Here is a 24,790-nt window from a genome sequence, read left to right on the forward strand (position 1 = left end):
TTAACTTTAGATCTTTCTAATTGATACTTCGGTAACTCAATTTTGTTTCTGTCTTGTAACAGAATTGTTTCCATGAGTACCAGTCAGTACTGTAGTTTAGCTACTAGTACATTTATACGAATAGTGTATTATGACATCCTTGACTGTTTTTAAATGCAATATTATTGCAGAAGGTTTGCTGCAATGGCATTGAAAATTATTCTGGAATTAATCTGTTTTATAAATGTGGCATTTTTATTGACCTGCAGTCACTATAAATAACTGAAATCATATTTTCCAATTTGCCAAAGCTCCTCTTCCTCATTGTCATGGAAACAATCTATCTTATTTGCATGCTGCATTCAACTGTGTACATACAACTGTGACTGTATGTGCAAAACATACCCAGGATTCAGTTATTTTTCACCATTTATATCATTTTAAAATCTAATTGGCAAGTTCTGAGGAAAGGCATCGAGAACACAAAACAAGTTCCTGTAAAAAAAACTGAAATTTTTTGTTTTCTTTTAGATTGTACTTGAGAATTATATATTTAATGTTTGTCAATTGTAATAGGTCTTTAAGCCTATTTAAAGACCCAAATCCAGCATGTAGGAATAATATTGCAGCAAAGTATTTGAAATATACATTCATGCATTCAAACAAGGGATAATCGAATCTTTATACATGATATGGGAAGATACTTTTAGATTTTTTTGTCGTTTACTTGCATACAATTATTGTAATGAAGTGTTGTAAATTCTGTGAGAATTCACAGGTGAAATTCATTAACTAAACATTGGGACCAAATTAAGATGTCTGCGTGCTACATTAAAACCGATAATACGAAGAAAATTTTGCACAAATGTACATTTTCATTACCACACAAGTCACTGTAGAAATAGGAATCACATGACAAAATTCCACAAGTTGTTATTATAAGAAACTAATGTTAACAAAAAATATTTTATGAAAGGTTGGCCCATTTGAATGTGTTATTTTGCAACAATTAATCTCTTGAGGCATAAGTTATTTGCTAGAAAAGTTAATGTATAACTGACCATATGTTGGCTACCTATCTTGTACTTTCTAAGAGGTCTGAAGAGAGATAAGAGGTTTCATCACTGAGTCAGAAAAATGAAAATACATTGAAAACTCAGCAAAAACAGTATCCTCATTCAACACTATTCACAAATGTCACCAAAAGAGTCACAGATTACAGCAGTTATTATTAGTACTGAAAGAGCCCAGATACAACAAGGAAAAAGAAAATTATGTTAGGAACTTACTCCATCTATATGGAAAAGATTGAGAGGTATTAGCGATCAACTTTCACCCATCAATAATAAGTAACAGTAAAATATTGCCAACAGTGAAGTGTCATGTTAATCTTTTTAAGGAAAGGGATACTATATTTAAAGATATTTTGAACTAAACTGTGTACATTTAATCCAACAATTTTCTTGTTTCATATAGATTGGATTGATGGCATTCTCAAAATCAAATGATCAGGAAACTTTGATATACAGCATAAAAGAGGAGATTCATAAAATATTTCATGCCAAGAGTCAGAGACATGTTGACATAGGGATCCCAAAAATCCGTGATTGGGATTATAATTAAATGCCGTACAAGTTATAGATTTCCTTTTCTAGGTCTGCTGATAGAAACATAGGAGCAGGAATAGACCATTCAACCCTTTGAGCCTGATCTGACGTTCACTATGATCATGGCTGATTGTCTAAGTCAGTACTCTGTTCCTGCTTCCTCCCCATAACCTTTCAGCCCTTTAGCTCTAAGAATTATATCTAACTCCTTCTTGAAAGCATTCATTGTTTTGTCCTCAGCTGCTTTCTGTGGTAGAGAATTCCACAGGCTCACCACTGTCAGGTTAAATATATTTCTTCTCCTCTCAGTTCTAATTGGCATGAATTGTACTGTTAGACTTCTTCTGGATTTCTTGGTGATTGGGATTATACTTTTTGTGCTTAACCTGTTCAGTCCTGTTAAAATTTTATAGATTTCTGTCGAACAGTGGATGTGGTATATGTGGACTTCAGGAAGGCATTTGGTAGGTTCCCCATGGTAGGTTTATTCATAAAGTCAGGAAGTATGGGATATAGGGAGATTTGACTACCTGGATTCAGAATTGGCTGGCTGACAGAAGGTAGAGAGTGTTTGTAGATGGAAAGTATTCTGCCTGGAGGACAGTGTTGAGTGGGGTCCCACAGGGCTCTGTTCTTGGGCCTCTGCTCTTTGTAGTTTTTATAAATGACTAGGATGAGGAGGTTGAGGGGTGGGTTAGTAAATTTGCAGATGACACAAAGGTTGGAGGTGTCGTCGATAGTATAGAGGGCTACTGCAGGCTGCAGCACGACATAGCCAGGATGCAGAGCTGGGCTGAGAAATGGCAGTGGAGTTCAAACTGGATAAATGCGAAGTGATGCATTTTGGAAGGTCGAACTCGAACGCCCTCCCTGAAGAAGGGCTCATGCCCGAAATGTCGATTCTCCTGCTCCTTGGATGCTGCCTGACCTGCGCTTTTCCAGCAACACATTTTCAGTATAAGATTAAAGACCGAATTCTTGGCAGTGTGGAGGAACAGAAGGATCTGGGTGTTCAAGTTCATAGATCCCTCAAAGTTGCCACCCAAGTGGATAGGGTTGTTAAGAAAGCGTATGGTGTTTTGGCTTTCATTAACAGGGGGATCGAGTTTAAGAGCCGCAAGGTTTTGCTGCAGCTCTACAAGTGCGTGGTGAGACCACACTTGGAATGATGTGTCCAGTTCTGGTCGCCCTACTATAGGAAAGAGACAGAGGAGTTGGAGAGGGCGCAAAGAAGGTTTACCAGGATGCTGCCTGGACTGGAGGGCTTGCCTTATGAAGAGAGGTTGAATAAGCTCGGACTTCTCTCTCTCTGGAGAGAAGGAGGAAGAGAGGAGACCTGATCGAGGTATACAAGGTAATGAGAGGAATAGATAGAGTCCATAGCCAGAGACTTTTTCTAAGGGCAGGATTGACTGGTATGAGAAGTCATAGTTTGAAGATATTAGGAGGAAGGTATAAAGGAGACATCAGAGGTAGGTTCTTTACGCAGAGAGTTGTGAATGCATAGAATGCATTGCCAGCTGTGGTGGTGGAAGCAGAGTCATTGGGGACATTTAAGTGACTGCTGGACATGCACATGGATAGCAGTGAGTTGAGGGGTGCGTAGGTTAAGTTTCTATATTTTACATTAGGATTAAATCTCGGCACAACATCTTAGGCCAAAGGGCCTGTTCTGTGCTGTACTTTTCTATGTTCTATGCTTACTTTCAGTGACAGATATCCAAGGACATCCAGGTCTCATTGCACCCCTCCCTTTTCCAATTTAGCACCATTCAGATAATAATCTGGCTTCCTGTTTTTGCTGCCAAAGTGGATAACCTCTCATTCATCAACATTAAACTTCATCTACAATGATTTTCCCATTCACTCAACTTGTCCAAATCACAATAAGGCATCGCTCACAACTCAGCTTCCTACCCAGCTTTGTGTCATCTGCAAAATTGGAGGTATTGTATTTAGTTCTGTTATGAAGCTCATTAATATACATTGTGAACAGCTACAGTATAAAAACTGATCCCATCTAATACCCTAATAGTCACTAAAATAAAACAAAGAACTGTAGATGCTGGAAATCTGAAGCATAAGCAAACATTTCTGGAGAAACTTGGGCCTGGCTGCATGGAGAAAAGCAAATTTAATGCTTCAGGTCCAGTGACCCTTCTTAAATTGATTGTAGCTGGGAAATATATTGCAGGTATGTATGCTGAACATGGGGGTGGGGTGGTGGGAATTGGGCAAGTTGGGGCAGGGTTTGCTGTCACAGGAGTAAGCAATGGATAGAGATGGAGTCCAGGGGAGAGATAGATAGTTAAACGCATAAGGGGATGGATAATGGTAAGCCAGGGAGGAAGAAAAGCTAATGCTTTGGATGATAAGTTGGTGAAAATGGGTTGGCTGTGCTGAAAGTAGCCCTTGTGCTGACAGGGCTTGGGGTGTAGGACAGGTAAAAGACATGACAGAAGATGTTCAGGCCCTAAAATTATTGAATACTGAAGGCTGCAGGGTCCCCAAACTGAAAAGTAGGTATTGCTTTCCCAGGTTGCACTGAGTCTCACTGGAGCACTGCAGCATGTCTGAGACAAAAATGTTGGCCAGGGAGCATGATGCTCTTTTAACACTTGAACAGAAGAGAATTCCCTATCTATATCTGATTGTAGAAAAAACTGAGTTATGAATGAGGCAAAACCTCAAAGTTGAGGTTAAGGTGCTCTCTGCAAAAGATTCCTTCTTTCATATAAATTGAATTTTTAAAATTAATCTCTAATTAATTATAGATTAAATTGTTAACAATTGAGATTAAAAAGTGGTTTGTTTTCATGAATGCAAGGTAACTTACTTTCGCAACATAGTGATCAAGCACTAAGTAACGTTTATATATGATCTGTCAAATTCATAACGCATGGAATTCAAATAGACTTGTGATAAGTTTTAAAGATCAATTTGAAAGAGTTGTGTGAGATGTAAAACAGAAATCACAAATTTAAAGTTCATGCAATGGTCAAAATCAATCATTTGTCTGGCTACTAGCTCTCACTTACAAGTTTTATGCTTTGCTACTTTAGTTCCCACTCTAAAAATATGACCTCAATACCTACCTCTTTAATCACCTCTCCAAATCAACTCCAGCAGTTTGCTTTCATCTTATCCGTATGAAGTGTCTTTGGACATCTTTTTTTTTTATTGCTGCTAAGTAAATACAAATCATCAAATTTCTGTTCCTGATGTCCTTTGAAAATCGCAGCTGCTTAATATTGAGGATGGCTATCTGCTCGTAATTACAGAAAAGGTTCTGCGTGTTTGACAGTGCATCATATGGGCGATTGCTATAGTGTCAAAATCTAAAGTGAACAGATTTGTAAGGGTTTGGGAATCACAGATACCTAAAATATGCAGTTGACTATTTCTAAGTTATTTTAAGGTAGTTTATTTGGGTTCTCAAGTAACAGCAGTTTAAAACGATACATTAGCTAAATAGACAGGAAAAATTTGTAATCTTTGATCGTAAGTGTGGTTCACTGACACCAGAAGATACATGGACATTTTGCAAAAGATGTGTTAATCTTAGTAGCTTGTGATTGACGTAGGGTAAACTCATAGCCGCTAGAAATAAAATACATCAACGAGTCTTTGTTGGCAGGGGCGGGGGGGGAGGAGGAGAGGGTGGTCATCACACAGTTGCTTTCTTCAAGATGACAAAGAACAGGAGCTTGTTCTGTCTTGAAAATATTAGACATCCATCCATTGGTATTCCTTCAGTTTTCCTGTTCTTTGTCATCTTGAAGAAAGCAACTGCGTGATGACCACTCTCTCCACACACTCCCACCCCACCCCACCAACAAAGACTTGTTGATGTATTTTGTTTCTAGCGGCTAGGAGTTTACCCTACGTCAATCATTTGTTCAAAACCTTCCGATGCTTATCGGATGGCACCAAGATGTCAGGAAGTTCATTCCCAGCTCAATGTCATTCTTTGGTTCTTTATAAACTCAAGTACATATAATGGGTACATGTGGTGCCAAACCTGAAAATAAAGTCGTAGGTAGACAAGATAGTGAAGAAGGCTTTTGGTATGCTTGCCTTTATTGGTCAGTGTATTGAGTAAAGGAGTTGGGAGGTCATGTTACAACTGTACTGGACTGCAGTAGGCCAGTTTTGGAATACTACATTCAGTTCTGGTCTCTCTGATATAAGAAGGATGTTGTGAAACTTGGGAGGGTTCAGAAAAGATTTACCAGCATGTTGCCAGGGCTGGAGTGTTTGAGCTATAGGGAAAGGCTGAATAGGTTGAGGCTGTTTTCCCTGGAGCATCGGAGGTTGAGGGGTGACCTTTATAGAGGTTTATAAAATCATGAGGGGCATGGATAAGGTGAATAGTCAAGGTGTTTTCCCTGAGGTGGGGGAGTCCGAAACTAGAGGGCCTAAGTTTAACGTGAGAGGGGAAAGATTTAAAAGGGACCTAAGGAGCAACGTTTTCATGTAGAGGGTGGTGCATGTATGGAATGGGCTGCCATAGGAAGTGGTGGAGGCTGGTACAATTGCAACATTTAGAAGGCATGTGGATAAGTATATGAATATGAAGCTTTAGAGGAATATGGGTCAGGTGCTGGCAAATGGGACTAGATTAATTTGGGATATCTGGTCGGGGTGGATGGGTTGGACTGAAGGGTCTATTTCCATGCTGTACATCTCTATAACTCAATTACACCCTGATGTTAATGTAATGATCTTGGAACCAGGATTGAAATCTTTGTGATCACTTTCTCGATTTGATCCTAGTTCATGACTATTTAGAATTGTTTAAGCTTTTGTAGAGAGAGAGAGAGAAAATGAAGTGTTGGCAGCATTTTCATAACCTTCTCTATTGTTCAGAAAACCCTAATTTATTAACAGCCCTTTTCTTTAAGATGAAAAGGCAAAGCTAGCATGTCTACAATGATACCTAAGAGACATAGAGCAGAGTAACAGAGAGAAAGTTATTTTTCAGGCTGAAGTCTCCTCTCCCCTTCAAGGTTCAATGTTAGGGCCACTACTGCTGTTGTTATATATTAATTACTTTGACTTGGTTTTGCAGGACTCGAGTTCAAAATTTGCTGATGATACAAAACTTGGAAATTTATTGGGTAAGAATGGGTGGGGACAAAAGTAACATTTTATAGAAGAATATTGACTGGTGAATAGGGCTGACATATTGCAAAATGAAATTTAATACAAATGTGTACTTTTGATATATTTTGGCAGGAATAATGACAAAGAGGATGAACTAAATAGGATGAATTAAAGTGGAATAGCAAGTGAGAATATTTTCAACCATGCAGAAGCCCTGTGCTTTATAGTTAGGCGTGGGGCCACATTTTCATGTCACAAGGAGAATCAGAAGTTGGGACTAATTTGAGTACACAGAAAGCAAGAAGGAAGATTAACTATTTATGTATAATTATCATACCATGGGTTACTTTTGTTTATTCTAGCGCACAGATGCAGTATGTTATCAGGAGGACTAATGAAATGTTGGCTTTTACTTCAAGGGAGTTGAAATCTAAAAGTAGGGAAATATTATTGCAATTTTCATTGGTGTGGTGAGATCACATCTGAAGCACTGTAGCTCTTTGGTCCTCTTATTTAAGGAAAGATATAATTTCATTGGAGGCAGTTCAGAGAAGGTTCACTAGGATGATCACCAACATGGAGGCAATGTCTTATGAGCAAAGGCTTAAATAAATGATTAGCACTTTACTCACTGGAATTTCATAGAATGAGAGGTGATCTCATTAAAACATATTAGATTGTTAAGGGGCTTGACAGAGTAAATACTGAGAGAATGTTTCCCATTGTGAGAGAGTTGCGGACCAGAGAGCATAGTGTCAGAATAAAGGAGTGTCAATTTAAGACTGAGATGAAGAGAAGAGACTATTTCTTCCATGAGCGTTGAGAAGCTTTGGACCTCCTTGCCACAGAGAGTTGCGGCAGTATATTTAAGGCTAGGGTAAAGTCTAAATCAAGGGTTACAAGGAAAGCCCAGGAATGTATGTGAGGAATGTTGGATCAGCCATGATCCTATGGAAGAGTGGAGCATGCTTGGGGCCACACACCCCACTCCTATTCCTGTTCCTTATGGTCTTATGGTTTTATCTTCCAATCATGATTGACTTTAATGAACACAGCTACAACTTGTGTCACAGCATTTCATGATGAACTGTGTCCCTCCAATGCCCACACCCTTTTCCACTTACCTCTTTCAAAGTCATTTGTTATTTCTCAACCTCTGACCCTGCTGCTATCAATATTTTAATTTCATATGAGGTTTAAATTTGCTTTGCATCTGTTCTTGTATCGGTGACTATGACAGTACTAATTATTAGGTGTGCTCTATGTCTTTGTATTTGAACACAGACCAGAAAAGGTTTGTGGCATAATTCCTGTAGGATAATTAATCATTCAGGGTTGACTTGTGAGAATCGAGGATTGAGAAATTCCACACAGATTCCCAGTTAATCATTGGAAGTGGCAAGTTGCATGAAAATCTAGTGCAGTTCTCACCTTAACAGTCAATTTGACAGATTGGTCACATTCAGATCATAAGTCCTGCTCCTGCAAATCTCACAGTTCTGTGATGGTGTTCTAAAATCTCCTTAATCTGGAGCAGCAATGTGCCTCACTAATCTGGAGGAAATGGTATCAAGGATAATTACAATCAATCTATGTGTAAGACATCAGAATCAGAACAGCTCCTTAGCAATATGAGCAATCAACAGTTGCATCATACACAAGTGATACTTTAAAATAATCCTTGATGCAATGGGGCATGGAGGCCTCCGATAAGGAGAGCTATGGGCTGCATTTATATGGACCTATGACATGGTCAATATTATTTCAACGTATGCAGCACAAGCCAAGTTGTGGAAATTGAAAGTGCAGTAGGATTTTTGGGAAACCTAGGTAAAAACAATGACTGCAGATGCTGGAAATCAGATTCTGGATTAGTGGTGCTGGAAGAGCACAGTTCTCTTCTCACTCACAGCCTTCACATCATTGAAGAAAGGCAGTATTACAAATAAGAGCATGTTGGCAAATACATATAATTCAAGGTGAGAGGAACGCAGCTCCATGTCTTTGAGCAACATCTGAGACCTTGGTTTACCTTAGATTATCTTTGAGATATATTGCCCACAAATGACACTTTAAAGATCTCCTGTGACTACTTCTGTTTCACAGAGATAACAGGATCAACTCATTATGACCAGTGACCTTGTGAACATGATTTCAAAAATCTGTCATTGCATATGGCTCTCATGAAGAATTCTGAGATTATAGCTGTCTTTACCTGTAATGCGTAAATGCCTGTTTGCTCTATGAAACACCTCACCTCACTTGCAAGTAGAATCCATGCTCTCAGACAAACGCTGTCTACTCAGTTAAAAATCACAAGCTCCTTCATCAGGTGCTCCAAAAGCTAGTGTGCTTCCAATTAAACCTGTTGGACTATAACCTGGTGTTGTGTGATTTTTAACTTTGTACACCCCAGTCCAATACCGGCATCTCCAAATCATGGCTGTCTACTCAGTGTGTGATGGCAGGCAATTCTCATTTTCATTGCATATTTGCAATTCACATGAGGATGGAAAGCAACATAGGTTGGGTTTCACAGTGAATGTCTCGGGCTCAGCCTTTTTATCTACTGACCCATCCTCCTTCTTTCTCAAGTTCCTCTTATCATTGCTGTCTACTAGTTGGACTGGGGCTGCGCAAATAACTGCAGCCCATTCCGTGCGTGTATTGATATGGGATCCCTAAGCCGCATTGCCTCAAGTAGCCAACTGGCTGTTCCTGGAAAGATATTGGAAAATGCCCTTGACTGACTAGTAAGCACTCACTGACAGCTTATTCCCCTTTGACTTTTCCTTTTATTCATTCATGGGATAAGGGCATCATTGGCTCGGACAGCATGTACTGCCCATTCACAGTTGTTCTCAAGAAAGTGTGGTGAGCTGCCTTCTTGAACTCTTATAGGTAGACACATAATGCCATTAGGAAGGGAGTTCCACTATTTTAATCCAGTGACGCTGAAGGACTGTTGATATATCCCCAAGTCAAAATGATGCATAGAAGGGTAGTTGCAGCTGGTCAAATTCCCATGTATGCTGCCCTTGCCCTTCCAGATTGTTGTAGTTGTGGATTTGGATGTTGCTGCTTAAGGAGGCTTGGTGAATTTCTGCGATGCATTTTATAGGTGATGCATATTACTTATTTTGAGTATTAATTAGGAAATAAGAGAATGTTTGTGGATGTGCTACCAGGCAAGCAGGCTGCTTTGATCTGCATGGTGTCAAGCTTCTTGAGTGTTATTGGAGCTACACTCATCCAGGTAAGTGGAGAATGTTCCACCACTCTCTTGACTTATGACTTGCAGTTAGTGGACAGGCTTTGGGAGTCAGGAGTTGAGTTACTTGCTGCAGAATTTCTGACCTCTGACCTCTTATTGGTCACTGATAGCCCCCAGGTTGTTGATAGTGAAGCATTTAGTGAATGAGAAGAAATAGTGGTTAGATTCTCTCTTTTGGGTATGGTCATTGCCATTGAGTGGTGTGAATATTATGTGCCATTTGTCATCACAGTTCTAGATATTGTCTTGCTGCATTTAGACCTGGACTGCTCATCTGTGGAGTTGTGAATAGTGCTAAATATTATGCATTCATCAGCGAACATCTCCACTTCTGACCTTATGATTTGAAGGAAAGTTCTCGATGATGCAATTGAAGATGGTTGGACTAAAGACTGTACCTTGAGGAACACTTGCCCACATGTCCTGGAGCTGAGGTGACTGACCATAACCATCTTTCTTTGTGCTCGATGTGACTCCAAACAGTAGAATCTTCCCCTGATTCTCATTGATTCTTGTTTTGCTAGGATACCTTGATGATACACCTGGTCAAAAGCAGCCTTGATGTCAAGGGCAGTCACCTCTTCTCTGGAGTTCAGCTGTTTTGTTCCATGTTTGAACCAAGGTTGTTGAGGTCAACAGTTGACTGAACCTAGCAAAACCCAAACTGAGCATCTGTGAGCAGGTTATTGCTGTATAATTTCTGCTCATTAGAATTGTTGATGACTTCTTCTGTCACTTTATTCATGATAGAGAGCAGACTGATGCATCACTAATTGCCTGCATTTGATTTGTCCTTCAGCCTTTCTGGAAGACCGTTTGTGTCATCAGATAGCATCAACGACTAACTTCCAAAAGTGTCTCTCCAAATGTGTATATTCTGCCTTCTTGATTAGAGCAAAAAATAAATACCTGTCCCTTTGAAATAAAACATTCAAAACTTACAGTAACAAGGTTCTATTTGTCACGAAGCAAGGAAAGATTTGCTAAGTGTCCCTTCCTAATAGGTTCTGAGATAACACAATCCACTTGTACTATTGCTGTAGCTTTAATATGTACAGTATTTCCTTTCTTGATGCATCCTTTTCTGAGAATTCCTCGGGCACTGCTGCTGTTGCAAAAGATCTCCCATTTCACTTTCAGCATTAGTTTTAGTTATTCTCGCCTTATTATGAAGCATTTTATTTTATTTGTCTTACTTTTAGGTTCTAGCCTTTTTCCTTTATAATTTTGATGTTCTTCTGTTTGTTCTCTGGAACATTTTCCATATCCAGATTTTTTTCTTCCAATTTCCTTGTTGATTTCCATGTGACCATTTCTTTTCATATAATTGTCTGTATGAGATATAGTTACCCACCAGAATTGATGATTCATGATTTTTTTAATATTTGATCATTTAATTTAGTTTTTACGGTTACCAGAATACTATTCTAGAATTCTTTCATTATTATGATTTTCCATATGTTTTCAAACATCTTCTGTAGCTCAGCAATTTACGCTGCTGATAACACAGCATTTATTTTCTTCTTGCAAACTCAATAAATACTTAGTTTTCTTTCTTGTAATCTAAACCTTGAAGTAATAAGCATCAGGAACATGCTCATAACTTCTGAGTGTTGCTATTTTAACATCTTTATAACCTACAGACTACCCTTCTGAGAAAATGTGAGCATTTATGGCTGTGCCTATTGGGGATTTTGCTATGGGGCAGAACCCCAAATACAATGGTTGTTTATAGCTCTCGCTTCCAATATATGTTTTCTAAACTACTACAGAAATAAGATCATTTGAGTTGAAAGAAATAAATGCTGCATGGGACCAAAGGGAATGTAACAACCTAAGGTGTAAAAGAAACTTTAAACAGAATAGACTGATATCTTATAGCTGAACTTGCAGCGTGGGTTGGTACCTGGGACTTCGATGTTGTGGCTATTACGGAGACATGGCTAGAACAGGGACAGGATTGGCTGTTGCAGGTTCCAGGATTTAAATGTTTTAGTAGGGTCAGAGGTGGGGGTAAAAGAGGGGGAGGTGTGGCATTGCTTGTCAAAGATAGTATTACAGTGGTGGAAAGGACGATGGATGAGGACTTGCCATCTGAGGTAGTTTGGGCTGAGGTTAGGAATAGGAAAGGTGAGGTCACCCTGTTAGGAGTCTTTTACAGGCCTCCTAATAGTCCTAGAATCATTGAAGAAAGGATAGGGAAGGTGATTCAGGAGATGAGTGACAGTAATAGGGTGGTTGTTATGGGGGACTTTAACTTTCCTGATATTGATTGGGAAAGCTATAGCTCAAGTTCGTTAGATGGGTCAGTGTTTGTTCAATGTGTGCAGGAGAGTTTCCTGACACAATATGTAGACAGGCCAACAAGAGGTGAGGCCATACTGGATTTGGTTCTGGGTAACGAACCAGGCCAGGTGTTAGAATTAGAGGTAGGTGAGCACTTTGGGGATAGTGACCATAATTCGGTGATTTTTACTCTCGTGATGGAGAGGGATAAGTGTGTACTACAGGGCAAGAGTTATAGCTGGGGTCAGGGAAATTATGATGCGGTGAGGCATGACTTAGGATGTGTGGCTTGGAAAAGTAGACTCCAAGGCAAGAGTGTAAATGATATGTGGAGCTTGTTCAAGGAGCAACTATTGAGTGTCCTTGATAATTATGTACCTGTCAGGCAGGGAGGAAAGGGTCGTGCGAGGGAGCCGTGGTTTAATAAGGAATTGGAATCCCTTGTTAAATGGAAGAGGGCGGCCTATCTTAAGATGAGACGTGAAGGTTCAATTGGGGCGATTGAGAGTTATAGGGTAGCCAGGAAGGACCTGAAGAGAGAGCTAAGAGCAGCAAGGAGGGGACATGAAAGGTCCTTAGTCGGTAGGATTAGGGAAAACCCTAAGGCTTTCTATAGGTATGTTAGGAATAAAAGAATGACTAGGGTAGGAATAGGTCCAGTCAAGGAGAGTAATGGGAAGTTGCGTGTGGAGGCGGAAGAGATTGGGGAGACACTGAATGAATACTTTTCTTCAGTATTTACTCAGGAACAGGGCATTGTCGTTGATGCGAATACTGAGTCACAAATAAGTAGAATGGATGGCTTTGAGGTATGTAGAGAAGAGGTGTTGGAAATCCTGGAAAAGGTGAAAATAGATAAGTCCCCTGGGCCTGATGGCATTTATCCTAGGATTCTCTGGGAAACAAGGGAGGAGATTGCAGAGCCATTGGCCTTGATTTTTATGTCCTCTTTGTCTACAGGAGTAGTGCCAGAAGACTGGAGGATAGCAAATGTGGTTCCCTTGTTCAAAAAGGGGAGTAGGGATAACCCTAGTAACTATAGGCCGGTGAGTCTCACTTCTGTTGTGGGCAAAGTCTTAGAGAGAATTGTAAGGGATAGGATTTATGCACATCTGGATAGGAATAATGTGATCAAGGATAGTCAGCATGGTTTTGTGAAGGGCAGGTCGTGCCTCACAAACCTTATTGAATTCTTTGAAAAGGTGACGAAGGAGGTTGATGAGGGGAAAGCGGTAGATGTGGTATATATGGATTTTAGTAAGGCGTTTGATAAGGTTCCCCATGGTAGGCTACTGCAGAAAATACGGAGATATGGCATTGAGGGTGAGTTGGAGGTTTGGATTAGGAATTGGCTGGATGGAAGAAGACAGAGGGTAGTAGTTGATGGCAAAGTTTCTTCATGGAGTGCCGTCACTAGCGGTGTTCCGCAAGGATCTGTTTTGGGACCATTGCTGTTTGTCATTTTTATAAATGACCTGGAAGAGGGGTTAGAAGGTTGGGTGAGCAAGTTTGCGGATGATACGAAAGTCGGAGGAGTTGTTGACAGTGAGGAAGGATGTGGCAGGTTACAGCAGGATATAGAGAAGCTGCAGAGCTGGGCAGAAAGGTGGCAAATGGAATTCAATGTAGCTAAGTGTGAGGTGATTCACTTTGGGAAGAATAACAAAAAGATGGGGTACTGGGCTAATGGTCGGATACTTGGTAGTGTGGATGAGCAGAGGGATCTTGGTGTCCATGTACACAGATCTCTGAAAGTTGCCACCCAGGTAAATAGTGCGGTGAGGAAGGCATATGGCGTACTGGCTTTTATTGGTAGAGGAATTGAGTTCCGGAGTCCTGAGGTCATGATGCAGTTGTATAAGACTCTGGTGCGGCCGCATCTGGAATATTGTGTGCAGTTTTGGTCGCCATACTATAGGAAGGACGTGGAGGCACTGGAACGGGTGCAGAGGAGGTTTACCAGGATGTTGCCTGGTATGGAAGGAAGATCGTATGAGGAAAGACTGAGACACTTGGGGCTGTTTTCATTAGAGAAAAGAAGGTTTAGGGGTGACTTGATTGAGGTGTACAAGATGATTAGGGGGTTAGATAGGGTTGACAGTGTGAACCTTTTCCCGCGTATGGAGTCGGGTATTACAAGGGGGCATAGCTTTAAATTAAGGGGGGGTAGATATAGGACTGAAGTTAGGGGTAGGTTCTTCACTCAGCGAGTCGTAAGTTCATGGAATGCCCTGCCAGTAGCAGTGGTGGACTCTCCCTCTTTATGGGCATTTAAGCGGGCATTGGATAGGTATATGGAGGATAGTGGGTTAGTATAGGTTAGGTGGGCTTGGATCGGCGCAACATCGAGGGCCAAAGGGCCTGTACTGCGCTGTATTCTTCTATGTTCTATGTTCTAAGGGTCTAATGCACCCCTGCTTAATAGCAAGCCACTCCTATGGATTACGTATATTAAACTGCAAACACATTTTGTGTTTTCCCTTTTGAAGTATACACAAGAACAAGATTAAAAAAAGCTAGTTTCAATTCTACTGGTGTGTGTTAGTGGAACTGAATATTCACATATGTATCAGCCTCCATTTGAGCCTAACTGGCCACAAAACCCTCTTATTAATTGTCACTACTTTCTAATCACTCCTTTTTAATGGCTTAAGAAATCTTATTAATTTGCTAAATTCTTCTACTTACCTTTGTTCCACCACAGAGTCATAGTCACGGCTCATAGAGTCATACAGACCCTTCTGTCCAACCTGTCTGCGCTGACCAGACATTCCAATCTGACTAGTTCAATTTTCCAGCATTTGGCCCATAACTCTCTAAACCCTTCCCATTCATATACCCATCCAGATGTCTTTTAAATGTTGTTATTGCACTTGCCTCCATCACTTCATCTGACAGCTTGTTCCTTATGTACAACACCCTCAACATGAAGAAGTTAACCCTCAGGTGCATTTTAAATCTTTCCCCTCTCGCCTGAAACCTATGTCTCGTGTATTGGACTCCTCCACCCTAGGAAAAAGACCTAAGCTATTCATCCTATCCATGCCCCTTATGATTTTATAATTGTCATTCCTTAGCCTTCCTTGCTCCATACCACTTATCCTGGCTGTCCCTTTTTCGGACTTTCTTGTTTGGTGATCCTCATTCATTGTCTCCTGCTCTTGCTCCCTTTTGATTGCTGTATCCTATCCCTACTGTCTCACTTTAAATAAGACAGATGGCAGGAAGCAGTGTTGGCAGGGCTGGAGATCAGTGGAAGGGTCAGCAATCAGAAGAGGCAGGAGCAAGAGCGATGAAGGAAGTAGCAAACCAGAGTACATCAGTGAACGTTAGGATTAAGTGAGTAGGAAGATTGTATGTGAAAGATGTTCGAGGCAGGGATAGAAGTAATGAGTGATAAGTAATGACTAGTACAATTGATGAATGGGTGATTTAGTGAGGAAAGTGATGAGTGAGAAGTGGAGTAGGATCAGTTTAGTGGGAAGGTCTAGGGAAGGAAGTGGTGAGCAGGAGAGATGTGACTAGTAGGAGGGGCAATGACCAGGAGAGCTGGGGAGAGAAGAGATGGTTTGCCTGCTAAAATCAAAGTGTATTGTTACAACACACTTTAAATTGGGGGAGTACCTGTAATCGTATTTACAATATGAAATATATTCAGGTTGATATGAAACTAACAGTTTGAGAAAATAAGTCTTAACTAATTGATGACTTCTAATGGCCTTCAGTTCCATCATGCAGCCAATGAAATAAATTGAATTTTATTGAACAACGATGAATTTGATAGGGTTTAAAATAAAATAAGGAAGTACTGGAAATAATCAGTAGTTCAGGAAGTATGTATGGAGAAAGAAAGCTTATGTTCCAGGAACTAAAACCATACAGAGACCATTGGCTGCATTGTTCCTGTGTGGGTTCTTTGGTAAAGTAGGAGAAAGTGAGGTCTGCAGATGCTGGAGATCAAAGTTGAAACTTTATTGCTGGAACAGCACAGCAGGTCAGGCAGCATCCAGGGAACAGGAGATTCGACGTTTCGGGCACAGGCCCTTCTTCAGGAATGAGCAGAGAGTGTTCAGCAGGAGAAGATAAAAGGTAGGGAGGAGGGGCGTTGGAAATGTGATAGGTGGAAAGAGGTCAAGGTGAGGGTGATAGGTCGGAGTAGGATGGAGGTGGAGAGGTCAAGAAGAAGACTGCAGGTCAGGAAGGCGGTGCCGGGCTGGAGGGATTCGGCTGAGACAAGGTGGGGGGAGGGGGGATGAAGAAACTGGTGAAGTCCAAGTTCATCCCCTGTGGTTGGAGGGTTCCCAGTCGGAAGATAAGACGCTCCTCCTCTGACCGTCGCGTTGTTGTGGTTTGGCGGTGGATGAGTCCAATGACCTGCATATCCTCGGTGGAGTGGGAGGGGGAGTTGAAATGCTGTGCTACAGGGTGGTTGGGTTGGTTCGTCCGGGTGGCCCAGAGGTGCTCTCTGAATCGCTCCGCAAGTAGGCGGCCTGTCTCCCCAATATAGAGGAGGCCACACCGGCTGCAGCGGATGCAGTAGATGATGTGGGTGGAGGTGCAGGTGAATCTGTGGCGGATATGGAAGTTTCCTTTGAGGCCTTGGAGAGAAGTGAGGGGGGAGGTGTGGGCGCAAGTGTTGCACCTCCTGCGGTTGCAAGGGAAGGTGCCGGGAGTTCCCTCCGCGACTCCCTTGTCAGATCCACACCCCCCACCGACCCAACCTCCACTCCCGGCACCTTCCCTTGCAACCGCAGGAGGTGCAACACTTGCGCCCACACCTCCCCCCTCACTTCTCTCCAAGGCCCCAAAGGAAACTTCCATATCCGCCACAGATTCACCTGCACCTCCACCCACATCATCTACTGCATCCGCTGCAGCCGGTGTGGCCTCCTCTATATTGGGGAGACAGGCCGCCTACTTGCGGAGCGATTCAGAGAGCACCTCTGGGCCACCCGGACGAACCAACCCAACCACCCTGTAGCACAGCATTTCAACTCCCCCTCTCACTCCACCGAGGATATGCAGGTCATTGGACTCATCCACCGCCAAACCACAACAACGCGACGGTCGGAGGAGGAGCGTCTTATCTTCCGACTGGGAACCCTCCAACCACAGAGGATGAACTTGGACTTCACCAGTTTCTTCATCCCCCCTCCCCCCACCTTGTCTCAGCCGAATCCCTCCAGCCCGGCACCGCCTTCCTGACCTGCAGTCTTCTTCTTGACCTCTCCGCCTCCATCCTACTCCGACCTATCACCCTCACCTTGACCTCTTTCCACCTATCACATTTCCAACGCCCCTCCTCCAAGTCCCTCCTCCCTACCTTTTATCTTCTCCTGCTGAACACTCTCTGCTCATTCCTGAAGAAGGGCCTGTGCCCGAAACGTCGAATCTCCTGTTCCCTGGATGCTGCCTGACCTGCTGTGCTGTTCCAGCAATAAAGTTTCATCTTTGGTAAAGTAACCCATTTAGTTGCATATTACTTTTTTTTCCCCCATTGACTTGTGATTCTTCACATCTTAAGAATTTATCCAGTTCCCTTCTGAATGTGACCATTAATGCTCCTTCCACAAACTTTTCAGACAATGCATTTCTGATTGCACTAACTCACCACATTAGAAATGTTTCCTCATCATCTCTGATGATCTTACCAATCACCTTAAACCTGGGCCTTTTATTTTCCGACCCCTCTGCCTCTGGAAATATGGTATTATTTGCTGCATCAAAACTGCTCATGATCTTGACCTTAACCAATTCTTCCCTTAACTTTCTCTTCTTTAAGATGAATAATACTTGCTTCTCCAGGCTGTCCACAGAACTGAAGTCCTTTATCCCAGTTTTCCTTGGAATAAGTCTACCCACTAAGGCCTTGTCATGTTTGTAAAAAAAAGTGTTATCCAAAATTGAGCATGATATTCCAATTCGTAATTCTCTGCATTATATTTCTTGTGTCATGCCTGTTCATTTCATCAGTTTCCCATGTCCACCTGAAGATTCCTCAATGTTTACTGTGGCCTGAATTTTCTGATTTGTGTCAGAATCTCTATTTCAGGTCCATATCAATATGAAATTTACCCACTTACCTCTGGAGTACTTTCCAAGGTGAACTTGTGGACTTACACCCTTCCTGGCTGAAGCTGTACAGTCCAGGAAACAATGCTGTAGCAGTGGAGAGGATCGGTGCTGACGCCACTTTCTCTTTGTCAGCAGTCTGTGCTGTGTTCTGTCGTTTAAAAGATCCAAAGCCACTGAGATAGTTACAGAGGGAAGGTTAGTATTTAAGTTGAGTGGGAGGGGGAAATAGAGTAATTGCTGGTTAGGGTAGAAGGATGTCAGGTCATTTAAAAGTGCAGGTACCAGGTTGGTAGCAGGTTGGGTGACTGGTGAGTGGAGCTGGTGATGGAGAGTTAAATCAACTCAAATTGTGCAAGGGTGAATGTTGGATCTGTGGGAAGCCTGTGTGGTCAGGTAAGGACAATTGTTGGGTTTCGAGTAGATATAGAAAGGCTTGTTTGTATGGAAGAGATTAGTTCTCTGGAGAACCAAGGGTAGCACTGTGGCTTGGGAACAGGAGTCTGTTAGGATCTGGGGTTAATTTGATTGGGAGTTTTTTGAGTCCAGCTGCGGGGCCATTAGATGTACATTGAGAGTCAGTGAGGACATCAAGTGGTGGTTGTCAGTAGTGATTCAAGGGGATTACTTTTATAGTTATTCAGGAGGCAGGGAAGGTTTTACTCACTACATATTTTCTTGTCTATTCTTGAAGGAATTTTTAGAAGATTTCAGATGTCAGGTATTTGATGATTGGAAATCCCTTGGAGTCAGCTGTCTAAGGATCTTTAGGTGATCCTGATGCACAACTCAAGTCTATGCTTCAGCCACAACCATCTTTCAACTATCTGGGCCATTATTTCTGAATTTAATGTCATCTGGAAACTTTGAAATTGGCCAATCTCTAAGTTGATGTTCCAGGTAGCAAGACTGTGGATCTGAGGGGGGCTCCTGGTTTGTGAATTTTGGGTAATCTGTAGAAGCATGGTGTGTTATTTATTTTTCCAGATTTCTGAGGTTTTTTGAGTAGGGCTATGATTCAGTTCTCAAGGTGTGGGGTCGGGTCAGATCGGGTCTAAGGCCACTTGTTGGTAAGTGTTGGTATCTGCAAGCAGTATGTTCGCTTTTTCAATTTCTTTTAGTCTTCCTAGTGCTTTCCTTACTTGTGTATTGAGTGTGTTTCCTTCCTTTTTCCTGCTTAATGTTGGTGCAACTACTGGTCTGATAGTTTGCTGGGTTTCTTCTTTGAGTTGGATGTCTTTCAGTGTTGTTTATAATGCTGCTAAGAAACCTTTCTTGTCTGCATCCTGCAAACTGTAATTTAATCCTCTTGTTAAGACGGCTTTTTCAGTGTCCGTTAAGGGTCGGTCAGATAAGTTTTCTATCCATGCTTTTGTGTTGTCAGTGTTGTTATTTTGTGTAAGTTTGTCTAGTTTTTTTCATTTTCTGTATTTCTCGCTGTCTAATATCTATGGCTTGTTGTACTGTGACTGTCCGTTCACGGCCTGTTGCATGAGTGAGCAAATATTTTTGGTGCAAAATATCCTGATTGTATTTACGGAGTCTGTTGAGGGCATCATTAATCATTTCTCTAAGCATTCTGAGGCCGTTTTGTTCTGCTATTCTTTTGGCTAGTGGCATGTTAAGGAGCAGTTTGTACTTAAAACATGTAGGTAGTACCTGTTTTCTTAGGCATTTGTGCAGGAAGTACAGGTGTTCGCGGGTGATGGTCTGTCGGATGGCATTTGTTTCCAATTTTTGGGTCAGTTTTAGCATATATTGCCCATTGGTGTTAGCAAGTTTTGAGAAGGTTTGTAGCTGAGGTTGAGGTTCTGGATGTAGGTTTGCTCGCTGAGCTGGAAGGTTCATTTTCAGACGTTTCATCACCATACTAGGTAACATCTTCAGTGAGCCTCTAGACACTGCTGGTGTTTCCTGCTTTCTATTTATATGTTTGGGTTTCCTTGGGTTAGTGATGCCATTTCCTGTGATGATGTCATTTCCTATAGTGACGTCATTTCTTGTTCTTTTTCTCAGGGGGTGGTAAATGGGGTCCAAGTCAATGTGTTTGTTGATAGAGTTTCGGTTGGAGTGCTATGCTTCTCACAAATATCCTTACATACAGATAAGGAAGGATACTACTTCGACTGGGACAACACATCCATCCTCGGACAAGCTAAACATAGACATGCACGAGATTTGATAGAAGCATGGCATTCCAACCGGAACTCTATCAACAAACACATTGACTTGGATCCCAAAAGAACCCGAAGTGACATCATAGGAAATGACATCACCAACCCAACGAAACCCAAACATATAAATAGAAAGCAGGGAACACAGGCAGTGCTTCGTCCAGAGAATCACTGAAGATGTTACCTAGTACGGTGATGAAATGTCTGAAAATGAACCTTCCAGCTCAATATGAGCAAACCTACATCCAGAATTTTGAAATTGTATTGTGCCTGTATATCTAAGATCAGAATGTTACAATCATAGTAAAAATGAACCTGAGTCATTCATGGATTAAAGCGACACTTAATCCAGGCAACTATTGATGTAACATAGCTGCTGTGATCTCTTGATCATGGATTGAGCTAAATTTTGTGAAACCATTGTGTGAAATACAAAACCGCTCTGCGCTGAAATTACATTTCATCCAAAGACATTGTAAATTTGCATCATCGAATCATGGAGTAGAATTCCTATAATGTGGAAGCAGACCATTTGGTCCATCAAGTCCTTGCCAACCCTCCGAAAGAAATTGCACCCAGACCCCCGCCCCCCCCCCCCCCCCCCCCCCCCAACCCCTATTCCAGTAACCTGACATTTCCCAAGGCTAATCCACCTAGCCTGGACATTATGGGCAATTATCGTATCTTTGGACTGTGGGAGTAAACTGTAGCACCCAGTGCAAACCCAAGCAGACATGCAAACTGCACACAGATACTTATCTGAGACTGGAATTGAGCCCAGGTCCCTGATGCTGTCGGACAGCAGTGCTAACCACTGAGCTACCATGCCACCCTAACAAGAAATTTGTGTACTGTTTACCTCATATTATAAGATGAAAATCTTGTCTGCATTGTGACTAGCTTGGAAAAATAATGAACAGATTCAAGAATATACAAATGAACCTATATCAACAGCTGCTTGGGACAGCAAAGGAGAGACTAGAAAAATCAGGTTGTTAAGCAAGAGCTTCAGTAAGGTGTTCGACAAGGTTCCTCATGGTGGAATGGTTAGCAAGGTTAAATCACGTGGAATACAGGGAGAACTAGCCATTTGGATACAGAACTGGCTTGAAGAGAGGGTGGTGGTAGAGGGTTGCTCTTCAGACTGGGAGCCTGTGACCAGCGGTGTGCGACAAGGATCGGTGTTAGATCCACTGCTTTTCTTCATTTATATAAATGATTCAAAAGTGAATATAGAAGATAGAGTTCGTAAGTTTCCAAATTATACCAAAATTAGAGGTGTAGTGGACAGCAAAGAAGATTACCTCAGAGTACAATGGGACCTTGATCAGATAGGCCAATGGAATGAAGAGTGGCAAATGGAGTTGAATTTAGATAAATGTGAGGTGTTGCATTTTGGAAAGACGAATCAGGGCAGTTCTTATTCACTTAATGGTAAGGTCCTGGAGAGTATTGCTGAACAATGAGACCTTGAAAGTGGAGTCGCAGATAGATAGGATAGTGAAGAAGGCATTTTGTATGCTTTCCTTTATACAGGAATTGGGCTGTATTGAGTACAGGAGTTGGGCTGTACAGGACATTGGTGTGGCCACTTTTGGAATATTATGTCCAATTCTGGACTCCCTCCTATAGGAAGGATGCTGTGAAACTTGAAAGGGTTCAGAAAAGATTTACAAGGATATTTCCAGGGTTAGAGGGTTTGAACTACAGGGAGAGGCTGAACAGGCTGGGGCTGTTTTCCCTGGAGCATCGGAGGCTGAGGGGTGATCTTACAGAGTTTTTAAAATCATGAGCTTGAATAGGATAAATAGATAAGATCTTTTCCCTGTGGTGGGGGAGTCCAGAACTAGAAGGCATAGGTTTAGGGTGAGAGGGGAAAGATATAAAAGGGACCTAAAGAGGCTGGTGTGTGTATGGATGAGTTTGCCAGAGGAAATAATGGAGGCTGGTACAACTACAACATTTAAAAGGCATCTGGATGGGTGTATGAATCGGAAGGGTTTAGAAGGATATGGGTTAAGTGCTGGCAAGTGGAACTAGATTAGCTTTGGATATCTAACTGACATGGACAAGTTGTACTGAAGGGTCTGTTTCCATGCTGTACATCTCTGACTCTATAACTGGAAGGCACTCTTTCTCTCTGCCTGTCATTCTCATTTAAGTCAATGATTGGTGAAACAATAACTTAAGGAAACAACCATTCACTGAGAACTCAGGGATATCTTAAAATTTTGCTTTGGCTATTATAATCCCAATCTAAGATCCTCTATTGTCCTTGAATCCCTTAGGAATGCACACTATATGCTGTCATGTACTAACTATTCTGCTGGTTGTCAGTTGGCGAAAAATGATGATTAACAGAAAAAATCACAGTAGTTTAAATTCGTTGGACACAAATTATTTAATTTTTTTTCACTTTTGACAACAGTTTAAAAGCCTCTATCACCAGAGAATCATTACAGTGCAGAGGCCGCCATTCAGCCCATCAAGTCTGCACCAACCTTCTGAAGGGCATCCCACCCAGATGCCCCACTTCTGTATCCCCATTACCCCACATTTACCATGGCTTATTCACCTAGCTTGTGCATCTCTCGACACTATGGGGCAGTTTAACATGACCAATCCACGTGACTTGCACATCTTTGGACTGTGGGAGAAAATGAGACCATTTGGTGGAAACCCATGCAGACACTGGGAGAATGTAAAACTCCATGCAGAGTAAAATTCCAAGGCTGGAATCAACTCTGGCTCCCTGGCACTGAGAGGCATCAGTGCTAACAACTGTACTGCCAGGCAGCCCCTCTCTCTTCCTTCAAACCCTAATGCCCATCAAAACAAACCCCAGTATCTTCCCACATTTTAAACAGCCTTCTCAGCAGCCTTCACTTCATTTTCTAAATTGTTTCACCTTTTGATGCGTTACAGTGATACTGAAGCTGAGATCAGGAGCTTAGCAGTATTAGGAGTCAAATCTTCCCATCATTCTGTGACAACACGTAACATTATCATTTCACTTGTCTTATTTGCAGCCCTTCTTAAATCATTATTATTTAATGCAGCATGTTCTATTACTAGCTAATGGATCAACTGTAGATGTCTCATATACTTCAATTAGCTTAATTGTAAATAGCTGAGCAGTTATCAGCAAAAATATTATATATAGTTGGCTTTCAAATTTTGTGATACACCATTGCATGCATTTTCCAAAACTTTATTGATGATATGTTCCGTATTGAAGATTTGACAACATAATGCAAAATAAAGCTGAGCAAATGGAAATCCATCTATGAATTTTTGAACATGTAGCATACCATGACTAGTTTCTAAATTATGATCAGATAATTATAAACTGGTGAAGTACACCAAATAAAAGAGCTCAGTTTATGTTCTGTACAAGGTATTTTATCATGTACATTAGCATTTAGTTTAATCTGATATGATTGGGAATTTTTAAAAATAATATATTTTTATTAAGAAAAATTAGATTTTTAAATATTACAACAAATACAAAACAATGCAGTTCAAAACAGTACAAAAATAGTACAAAACTAAACCCAAATAATAAAAAAAATTTCCCAACCCACCCTCCTATATGAATGTATAAACATATATAGAGAAGTATAAAATTAAAAAAAACCTAAACTAGCTATTTAACTAACTAACTAAATACCTAACAACAAACAAATAAATAGTAATAACTCAGCCCAGCCAAACAAAACACTCTTACATTCACAGTTCCTCCTCCCTGGATATTGGACTCATGAAACACAATCGTTACGGCTATATAAAAGCCCTTGTTAGTGTGGCAGATAAATCTGTGTCCAGGTATTTCAAAAAGGGTTGCCATGTCTTGTAAAAATTCTCAGTTTTGTGGTGTACCATATTTGTGAGAAAATCCAGGGGAATATACTCCATAACAATTTTCCGCCAACCCGACAGGCCTGGGGGGTTTTCTGACATCCAACCTAGCAAGATATTCTTCCTTGCACAGAATGTAAGAATATTGAAACGTTTTGCCTTATGCAAATCTGCAGGAAATACAATGGGTAGGCCCAAAAGGAGCAAAATAGGGTCCTTCTCCACCCCTACATCTAAAATCCTCTCCATTGCACCCACCTTAGCGCTTCAATATGTTTGAAGCCTGTCACAAGACTAAAGACAATGGGTAAGAGTACCCATACAGACTTTGCACTTGGGGCATGCTGAAGATACCCCTGGTTTAAATTTTGACAAACTGTCTGGGGCTAGTGGACTCTGTGGAGAATCTTCAACTGTAAAGCATGGGCCCTATT

At 41.4% G+C, this 24,790-nt stretch overlaps 1 protein-coding gene across 9 annotated transcripts in view; it reads left to right on the plus strand.

Moving 5' to 3' along the window:
• dlg2 (discs, large homolog 2 (Drosophila)) overlaps window positions 1-24,790 on the plus strand; it is a 1,025,979-nt gene that overhangs the window by 222,693 nt on the left and 778,496 nt on the right. The window lies entirely within an intron of this gene.

This window comes from Chiloscyllium plagiosum, unplaced genomic scaffold (assembly GCF_037043375.1).
Source record: "Chiloscyllium plagiosum isolate Xiang-an unplaced genomic scaffold, Cpla_swu_hap1 HiC_scaffold_6, whole genome shotgun sequence".
Taxonomy (NCBI): Eukaryota; Metazoa; Chordata; class Chondrichthyes; order Orectolobiformes; family Hemiscylliidae; genus Chiloscyllium; species Chiloscyllium plagiosum.